Raw genomic sequence first — 11,122 nt, forward strand, 5'->3', positions numbered from 1 at the left:
AACGACTTTCGTCAACATGGTCGCCGTCTGGCGTTGAAAGAGCAAACCTGCTGCATAGATTCTATCGCTGAAGCAATAATTATCGGTTGGATAAAATCCTGTCGCAGTCTTCAACCAATACATAACTATCGAGGCGTTTTGCCCTCTGATGGAAATGTTTTCGAACTTTTCGCATAACGCGGCTCTTGCTTCTGCTTCAAACATTTTGGTTAGACGTAATTTGTTTAAAACTTGCATTTTTTTGTGCTTAGTTTTTTCATTTCTTTTGCATTTTTCTCTCCATAAAGCAGAGTGTGTTTAACATGGCGCATAAGAAATATTGTCACTTTTACTTTATTAGCAAGCCAATGTTTTATTCAACAACAACCCACTACACAGCAATGTGCGTAAAATTTTAAAACCCACGATCGCGTTGCCAACTACTTGCGAGCAAACTTAGGTAGCCAAAATGCAAGAGAAATGCCGCTTAGTGCCAACACTCCGAAAATTTTCGTATCGGATCACTTAAAACGAGCACTTAAATGAGTTAAAGGCGCCAAGAGCATTTGTTGGCGGGAGAATTTCTCTCCAAACAAGCTACAAATTGCCGTAGTTTGGCAAATGTATTGTTGACCAAGGCAGACCAAGGAGAGGTGTACGTATACATCTATGTATATTCGATTGTGCTTAGCAGACCGGTTGTCAGCTAAATCAGCGGCTGGTTGCAAGTTAGCAAGTTGGAGCGAGTTGCGTTGCCGGTTGATTTATTTAGTATGTTGATACTCTCCATGGGCGCTCACCCATTCCACGACTCACTGCGTGCGGGAGAAGTCACTTTGAAAAATTGAGATGCGCTGCCAGTTCTGTGGGTGCGAGCGCGCGCTAACCAGCTGCTCCACTAGCCATAATAAGTAATCCCCGCTGCTTCTGCTACATTTTTTTTGCACTTGCGCTCGCTTAGTCACTACAAGAAATGCCGCTCGCTACCTGTGCACCACTCCGAATCTTTGTTGTCTTTTTTCGGAGTAGTTCTTCAATTGACTTGACTCTTCCAATAGCGCGCTTGCTCTCTAAATAAACAAGTATTTTTTTTACTTGTTTTGCTGCCACACGTTTTTGTTGGCCATTTGTTTGCGTGACTATGGTTGCTTATGGTTCAAACGAGTAGCGACTGTTGACGCGTTTGCACGAGCAAATCGGCGCGTACGCGTTATCATAAAATTTTTTGTTTTCGAGTCGAGTTTTTCGAGCGAACGCCAAAAAGCAATTGAAAAAAATCTTTAATTGAAGCAAAAGTTGAACAAACAATTGGCAATTAAAAAAAAAAACTTGTCTAGCCACGCATGTACGCGCAGGAAATAAAGAAACTCACATCTGCGCTTTGGATGTGTTGTTGTTTTAGCTAATACTGGTGTGCAGATTTAAGCCTAAAGTGTTAGTATGAGAAGATTTCTTTGTGCTAAAAGAGACGAGTAAGACTGTGGGCAAAATGCATAAAAGAGAAAAAAAAAACAATTCTAATTGCAACATCTGAAGAAATTTGTGTTGAAACTTTAAAAAAATTTTAAATAGAAACCGAAATGAAAATTTAATAAAGAAAAATTATTCAAAATTAATATTGAAATAAATAAAATGATAATTCGTATTGTGGTTGATTTTTGTGTTTTTTGTTTAATTTTCCAACCTCAATAAATCCAATAGAAAATTACAAAAAAAATAAGATTTTTGAGGTTAGAAAGACAAACGAGCCAAACTTTGAGTTCCGAAAATCAGTGATCCTAAATCAATAATAATTCATCAATTTCGCTCGCCAGAAACCAAATATTTTGGTGCCATTTATTTGCAGTAGATTCAGCAATCTGCGAAAACCCCAAGAAGTTAAATTATTTTTACATATAAGTTTCATGATTTGTTTTTGACTAGTTCGTGAATGCCGCTATTGAATAGCAATAAGTTAAATTTTTTATACAAATATATTTTTTTAATATGCTAGCCGGTGTACTTCTCAGTCAATCATAGAAGTATTTTGTAGAAAAATAATTTTTTTGTAAAAAATAAACCAAATTAATTTTTAGAATTTCATCCTGAAGGCGGGCCCTTCCTTTGAACAGTTGATTTTTGTCCAGAAATTTGTATGAATATGCCTATTATAAAATTTAATTCGATTGGGCGATGTCTATAAGCCTACAACTCATTAAAACTCGAAATTTTAAAAAATTTGCTGCCATTTTTATGTTACATTAGAACTTTCGATACTTTAGAGGTTTTCAAGGTTTTTTTCAGTTCAATTGAATAAACCTAATATAAATTTTTGAATTTTTCAAAGCAGTTTTTAGTAAAAAAAAATTTATTAACAAAATCATTATTTAGAATTTTGGGTTTGAAGGCGGCTTCTTACTCTAAGCAGTTGATTTAATATTTTTAATACCCATATTCTAAAATTCTAATTCAATCAGGCGAAATCCTTAAAACTCAAAATTCCAAAATCATTCCATACTTGTTTCGCGAATTTCGAGCCTTTTTCAGTTTAATTAAATACTGCATATATAGAGAATATTAAAGATATCAAATTTTTTTACGCAAAAATTCTCATAGAGCATCTAGATGCATTTCTGCATCAAAAAAATAAAATTAAATATTTCACTTGCGTTTTTCGCGGTTACAGCTTGCTATCTAATTTTAAGTCAATAGAAAATATTTTCTTTTATTAAAATATTGCACAAAATTGATTTTTCGAATGCGCTTTTAATGAGTCATTAATTTTGCGCGCACTGTTTTTAAAGTTGTCCATATCTTTATCAATTATTTTCGGGGTTTTTATTACATTTTTTTTCTATGCGACTGAAATCTACGCTTAAATCTATCCACCTTATTCATCTCGTTATATTGTGAATACCGGTAGTGAATTTATTATATTTTTAACCGTTTTTTCCTTGAAAACTTGCATAACTTAACTTAAAAAAATTGACATAATTAATTTTTTTAGCCTTTTAATTTTATTAAACAATTTTTATTGAGCTTAAAGCATTTTTATATAAAAAATTATTGTGGAAAAACAATATGATATTTTAGGCCAAAAAATAGCAGAAACCCCTTTTTAATTTTATTTGTTTTTAACGTATTTTGTAATGGAGTAACAAAAAAAATCAATTGCAGCTACTCAGCTTGATCATTTCACGAGTGTGTGAATACCCTTATTGAACTTAAACGCAATTTAAATTCATTTCGTCTTGAAAACTTTTGAAAACTATTTCACAAATTGACTTTTCGTATATTATTTTTCAATTTCTCAATATTCTATACAAAACTATTTATCTTTTTACAAGCATTTTTAAATATTTTTATAAAAAATAACAGACAATTACCAGCTGCTAGTGCTAATTTTCGCGACTCCTTCAAATACATTTTTTTTTTTCAACGCGGCTTGTGTGTAATTTTACTTTTTCATGGTTTCTCATTTTTTTTTCGTTTTTGTATGTTGCTGTGTCTTTTCTTCTGTTTTTGCGTATTCCCCTGGTGACCGTGTCAATCGCGTGTGTTTATTTCGTATTTGTCCAGCAAAAGTAGCCGACTTTTCGTAGCAACGAAAAATAAATAAAAACAGCAATAAATGTGAAACAAAAAGAAAAACAAACACAAATAAATATAAAACGCAGGCAACAACAATCAAAAGTCAACTTTCCCCTTTTTATGCGCACTGCACTGTCGCCATCGTCGTGTTGGTAAAATCATTCGTCCGTTGTGGCTTAACAGTGACTTTTTTTTGTGTGTTTTGTTGACGTTCACCTGGTAGTACGGTGTGTTAACGTGTCTCTTACGATTGTTCATGTATTTGTTGGCCATGCGTTAGCGACAACAAGAATAAAAAATAAAGGAAAAGCAAAAAAAAAATACAGAAACAAAGAGACTCCACCAACAAAGTACACGTTTTCGTGCAAAATGACTGTTAAAATGCTAATAAAAAAATACAACAAATTACGAGTTGCATAGTTACATACCCTTCAATCATATTGGGCTCTTGTGCTAGGAACTGGTGGTGTCATTTTTGTCATGCCTAAAAACAGAAAAGGGGGAATAAATTTAGTAGCGAAAAAATAAAATGAAGTTGAAGACACAAACATTTGTGGCATACAGACATACAATAAAAATTTCATTATGATCTTTTTTTTTGCGCAGAAACTGAAACTGAAATAAACTTAATAATAAAAACTTTGCAAATACCAAAAAGAAACCAAATATATAAAATATATAAAGTGATGCACAAACAGAAGTCGCAAATGCATAAACAAGTTTTTTATGAAGTGTAGAATAACTGCGCATTTACCCATGAATTGCTTCAGCCTGTGGCTTTGTTGTGGTCGTGCAATCAGCTGGGCAGCCAAAATGTCGAAGACAAAGAAAAAGTAAATTCAATAAATTTTAAAAGATATAACCACAAAAAATAAACAATGCTCGCTACCAAACAGTAGGGGTATTCACGATCCGGTGCACGCTGTCTAGCACGGTGCATAGATAGCATGATTGTTGTTGTTACATGTGTTCAAACAACAACAAAAGTAGGCAATCACACTATTCATGCTACCTAAGCACCAAGCTAGACAGTATGCACCAGATCGTGAATACCCCTAGTATCCCTTTATGGTTGCACTTTGCACTTTGCATTGTACTTAGCTTTGTCGCCAGCTACTGCTTTTGTTGCTGTAATTACAACTTCTACCGACTTTGCCAAGCTCAGCTGTTTTGTGCAATTTTTTTCAAAGAATTTTGCGCTTCATTCAAAGTCTCTTTCTTGCAGTTTTTTGTTGCTGTTTGTTTTTTTTTTTTGTTTAAACATATTCAAAGCTGCTCCACTTTTTTGCGCGCAAACCTTTTGAACTGCCACTTCATGTATTACTTTTTCCACTATTATTTCACTTTAAGCCCACGTATTACGTCCATTTCATTTGCATTTGCGCCTTCTGTGCTTTAAAATTCTACTTTTTTCTTGCGAAATTCTAAACCAGCAAAGTCTGCAAAACAACAAAAAATCTTTGCGAGTAGAAAATGCAATATGAAATAAAATACTGTCATTTCTCAACTGGTCAAAAACAACGTGGCTAAATAACAAAGCTGTATTTACAGTGAATTGCATTTTATTGTGAAATTGATGTATGCAAGTGAAAAATAATTCAAAATAAAAAAAAACATCTTTTAAACATCGCACTTTGGTTACTCAACCGAATTCCATACAACGACGTCACAAACATATTTGAAATCAAACCGAAACTGGATTCTGCAATCGTGGATACTATTAGCCATTTAAAAATGGTATTTGGCGGACGTTTTCGCATCAGAAGGTGGGTAGTATGCAAAATTAGTTCGCTTATTGAATAATTTTGAAAAAATGCTTATAAAAAAAAATTAAAAATTAACTACTCGTACTTAGTAAATTAAAAATAAGTTCCCTGCTTTGAACGTCGAAAGTCGCTTTCAACTCTGGTGCGACAGTTAACTGCCTTACCTAAACAAAAGCGTTGGGCTGAGCGTTTTCTCTCGAGTGAGGTCATTTTCTCTTCAAAGCTGTAATTCATTGAGTTGTCGAATAATATTTTTTTTGTTTAGTCATTAATAGGAGTAGTTCAAGATGCTAACTTGATGATAGTTAAATAAAAATATAAAATTTTTGAATGGAAGTTCCTTATAATTTACTCTAAATTCCAACCAACACAAAGCACAGAGTTTTTTTTTTTTTGTCAAAAGTCCACAGGTATCTACCAAGCTATATCTTTTATAAGGAGAACATTCACGAGTATGCAATTAAGTGATACCTAAACGCGAATGATAGCTAAGCAAATACAACTATTTAAGCGGAAATAACACTTCTGAAAATTGGAGTGGAGCTTAAATGGGGTAAAATCTGTTTTGATAACAAATAATAAAGATTTTGTCAATGAACTGTACTTAACTCTGCATGTATACATATGTACATATGTATGTACGTTTAGTTCTACCTTTATACAGAGTTTAGATTATCGGTACTTACAAGTTTTATCATACATAAGAATCTTTCGAAGAGGTGCTTACGCAGATAAACATTCTATAATTTAGAAAAAATAGATACAAATGCAAAGTGATCATTTATAGACGCTCTGTAACGATTTCACCATCAGAAGATGAGTAGGTACTCTCTCTAAACGACGCCTCAGCTTCGTTATCTTCACAAAAATTTTCTCTTCGATCATTTATACTACAATATACTATTTCTTGTTGCGCATTTCCGTTTTGCCATAAGAATTTTATCTAGCTTTCATCAAATTTTTTATGTAAATAAAAATTACCGAAGCCGATATTAATAGCAAGGTAAACACATTTTTCATATCGCACAGATGATAAGCTACGCAAAAAATAAAAATAAAAAATCAGCAAAAATAAACCTGGCAGAATTGATTGCTTGCTTTTTCTAATTACATAAATAAAGCCGTTTCGACGTGCATTTCTACAATAATCAGCTAGAATATTTAATTAACAAAGAATTCTAAATATATGGAAATTATCGACATTTGATCGCAGAAATTTATTTGCCAACGATTCATCATTACGAATACCGACCGTGGTGAATTAATACAATAAAAGTAGGTAGCAAAATTTTGCAAAGACATATAAAATTGGATATAAAAACCATCAACAATTGTATAAAATTTACATTTGTATATACATGTGTAAATATATACAACTTTTTGTCTTGGTAATCAGCGCGTGCAAAAAAATGCTTCTAGATAATGAGTTATTCTGCATATATACATACACTGCCGGCAAAAAGTATTGGCACAGCTAGTTTTTCACAATATATGCAACAATGTTTATTCTAATATTTTTCCGTTAATTTTTTATAAAAATATGGTTAGTTCTACAACAAATAACATAAAAATATAATTCCTAAACTTTGTGCAAAACTCGCGAAAATTCAACAAATTTTCAATCATTTTAATCAGATTTTCTAGAATTTTCTTGAGTATGCAGATTTGGAGCCCAGTCAATTTTATTATAAAAAAGTACAAGTTTTACAAGTTGAATTTTTTATTTTTTTACGCAGTCTCTTCCATACAAAATTTTTTTTCCAAAATACTTTATATGGAAAAAATGCAAAACACCTTCTACAAAAAAGTTCTCAAAAATCACTGCGACTTTTGACTCACTCCGAACTTGCATTTTTTTTACTAGAATTTAGTGGGCTGCAAAACTGCTTAATCAAAAAATCTGATTAAAAGTTGAAAATTTGCTGAATTTTCGCGAGTTTTGCACAAAGTTTAGGAATTAAATTTTTATGCCTTTCGTTGTAAAAAGAACAATATTTTTATACAAAATTGGCGGAAAAATATTAGAATAAAAATTGTTGCATATATTTGCTGTACCAATTCTTTGCTCCGGCAGTGTACATACAGTGGCGGTCAAAAATGGATTTTTCTTAAGATACAATTTTTTTATATTTTTTTTATAAAAGTATGGTTCATGCTTCAACAAAAACTATGTAAATCACACTTTCAAACTTTATACAGAATTTAGAAAAATCACACAAATTTTTATCTAATTTCGAGCTTTTGAACCAGAATTAAAAAAAAAAAATTTTGGTATGCAGTTAACAGGCTTATAAAATTTTAGCGAAGTAAGTGCAAGTTTTAAGCTTCTCAAAAATCGCATTGATTTTTAATATTTTTTTTTGCCGACGGCTTTTGGGTTTTTTTTTGTCATATAAGTAGCTAAATTTAGGTAAACTGGAGTTGTCTTTTTATTTTTTTTTCGCAAACGGTCTTGCGCATATCTTCCACAAGAAATTCATATTTATATGGGAAAAACGCCATTAACAAAAAAAAAAATATATTAAAAATCACTAGAATTTTATAAGCCTGCTAACTGCATACCCGAAAAATTTCTAAAAATTCTGGTTTCAAAGCTCGAAATTAAAATAAAAATTTGCGGATTTTTTCTAAATTCTGTATAAAGTTTGAAACCATATTTTTATAAAAAAAAAATTATCTTAAAAAAACATTGTAAATATTAAAAACGAAACAGCATTCATCAATTTTTGGCCGCCACTGTACATATGTTTATATTCGGAGTGCGGCGTGACTCAAGTGCGAATGCTAATATTTATTTGCATAGCTATCGATAGACCTGTAGGCGAATTTACTTATTTACATGTTTTATAAATTATGGATAATAAATGAAGAGGCAAACTGAAAGTAAGTACATATATATGTATGTAAATTAGGGTAGTTCAAAGAAAGTAAAGTCGGAATTGTAATGGATAATTCAATACCGAAAAAATATAACGTAAAAAATATTTGGAGATTTTCGCATGTATTTTTTATAGGTGCAAAACTCAATATTTATTTATTTGTTTGTTATAATATTTTTTTAATTAAAATATAGTTCGTCCATAACAGAAACAACATAAGTTAAAATTTCAAAGCTTACACAAAATCCATAAGAAGTGATCAAATTTCAAAAAGTATTGATCAAAATTTGCAACTTTTTATTCAGACAATTTTCGAGTATGCAGTTTTGTAAACCATTCAATTTTAGTATCATAAGTTGCTAATTTCGTATCGCTGAAAATTACGATTGATTTTTTTAAATCTAAAATTTCAAAGCTTGGATATAGTACGTTTCCACGTTTCTTTTGTCCATGAGTGCACATAAAAATTTTTACATGCTATAAACATACATACATACATACATATGTATATGCCGACACTGATTAAACATTTAAAAAATTATAGCATTTGTAGAAAACTAAAGTTAAAAAAAAAAACGGCAAAATCACACTTAGTAATAAGTGCTAATTCAGCGGTTTATATTAATTCTCCCCAAGTTAGCGGAGTAAAGTTAAATGTAGAAGAGAAATTCGTAGAAAAGAATTGCGAAATCAAATTGATAACTGGGTCATAAATATTTATTTACTACATTTGTGTTTGATTAAAAACTCAGAAAAAAATGTGCAAAACATCTGAATTTAGAAGGTGAAATAGCTATGTAGACAAGCATTTGGCGGTTTTAGAATTTGTATTTCTTATATATATATATTTTTTTTCCTCTTTTTTTAATAATTGAAAAACTTTAATCACACTGACCCATTTTCTATGTGAAATATTTGCTGGAATTTATTCAGCATTGATAGTTTTCCTAGCCAGAAGCTGTAGTGGCTATTATGGCTATTAAAAACTCATCAGAAGTCATTTGAACTTCCGTTCGACTGCAGGGCTTTAAGCTCACCACTGTTAAGTATTACATGTTTAAAGTAGAATGAAAGCAATTTTTTCCCAGCGACTCAATGCCAAAAATTATGAAATAAAAACCAAGAAGAAAAAGATAATTTTTTATTGGTCCAATTTCATTTAAAACCAGTAAAAGCTATGACTGGAAGAATTTCGTATAGAAAGCTGAAAACACCAAAATGTTAAAGTTTTCTCAAGCCTAGGGAATGAAAACAAAACTCGTATGTGTTCCCTAAAAGCTTCACATTCCCTTACTGTATTTTTTCTTTTGTTTCATTCCTTTGGCGATTCTTTTCTTTTACATTTAACCGCAAATTCATATGAGGAAGCTATCTAGCATTTAAATGGATTAGGAAATCAAAGGTATGCACTTAATAAAAGTATCTAATAATTATCACAAATTATTACGTTCGACTTTGGCCTCTAAACCTAAATGCTCCTTGCCTGCGGCCTCAAATTTCCCAAACAATTACTTCCTCCTATTATAATAAGCTTATCACTTATTGCCTTATTACTTAATTGAATTACAATTTTGATCAGCGGATTAGAATTCTCAATCATTACTAAAGCCTGAAGCTAATTTAAATGCATTGTAAAATAATAAATTACTAAGCGTAAACTCTCATATGAATAGAAAAAAATTGCAGCGGAAATTTTAAAATGTGCAACAAATGTGAAATTTTGAATTCCCATGAGTAAAAATAGAACCAAAAAAAAAGCTAACAATTGTGCTAAGCTAAAGGCTGTTCCCAGTAGACTAATTTGAACAGATTGATCAGTCAAACTACGAGCATCAACAACTTAATTATTTAGCTGCATAGCGTGTAAGCATGCGCTACTAACATAGCTTACAACATAATTTGTTAGAAATTCTCACAAAAAGAAGTTCAGTTATATAACTTCTTTTTTGTCGTTAACAATGCAAATAGTAGTATTTGTCTTATTAGAATGTGAGCTTTTTTTTCTAAACCCCGTTGACCAGATACCACAAAATTCAAAGCTATGTCTCAAACAACGAGGTATATGGACTTTTCAAGTACTACGAAATTAGGCCATTAGCTGTAAATAAATAAATAAAAAAAGAATAAAATAAATAAATAACAAAATGTCTCTTGTCAACAGAAATACGTAAACGAAAAAGCCCCCATTGGTGGCTACGTAAAAATCGAATAGCCCCTTTTTGGCCAGCAAATGGTATACAAGCCAAGGTAGCGTTAATAGCACACTCCTTGCGGGGTACCCCTTGCTGCATATGCTGACTTGCCGTAGGAACCTACTTCTGTAAGAGCCTCATGTAGGAATGTAAGTATATGCGAACCTCTTTTTGAAGAGCGATATCCGTTTGACCTTCGTTTCAGGTAAACATGTTGAGAGCTCGAATTTGATATCCTGTCTCTTAAGTGTAGATACAATAGACGGCATTCACAGTGCGTCTAACTCGCGAGTCGGTTAGGAAGCGTTAGTGAAACTAAATATGTGTTAGTTACATTGACATGACTCAACTGTGTGTAGTTGAGAGGCGAGTCAACACAGATGACGCGCGAGTCAGACGCACCGTCTATGGCGCCTACACTGAGGGAAATAATGCATAGTAAAAATGAATACTTTATATTTGATTATCGTTTAAAAATGTTCGTATTTAAAAATAATATTTTCATACAAAATTTATTACGCACGTATTTGACTGTTCACATCTGAGTATGTATATGTAAGTGTACATACGCACCCCAAGCATGCAGAGCGCCACTCTGAGAGCGACGACAACACACACGTGCATACATAGTACAAATCGCGTGCGGTGGTGTTGATGGATATTCAACATTTGAAAGCAGATTTATATGCCTGGGTGTAGCTGAGTGCGCAAAGATGCTTGCCACAAGTTGTTGATA

At 32.0% G+C, this 11,122-nt stretch overlaps 1 long non-coding RNA gene across 1 annotated transcript; it reads left to right on the forward strand.

The window, feature by feature from the left end:
• Positions 1-1,153: 1,153 nt before the first annotated feature.
• LOC108371279 (uncharacterized) lies at positions 1,154-5,061 on the forward strand. Its single transcript, XR_001848733.1, has 2 exons — positions 1,154-1,413; positions 4,983-5,061. It is a non-coding gene; the product is annotated as an uncharacterized LOC108371279 (long non-coding RNA).
• The last annotated feature ends 6,061 nt before the right edge of the window (positions 5,062-11,122 follow it).

The sequence above is a fragment of the Rhagoletis zephyria genome, unplaced genomic scaffold (assembly GCF_001687245.7).
Source record: "Rhagoletis zephyria isolate East Lansing unplaced genomic scaffold, Rhagoletis_zephyria_1.1 Rzeph_scaffold_04856, whole genome shotgun sequence".
Lineage (NCBI taxonomy): Eukaryota > Metazoa > Arthropoda > Insecta > Diptera > Tephritidae > Rhagoletis > Rhagoletis zephyria.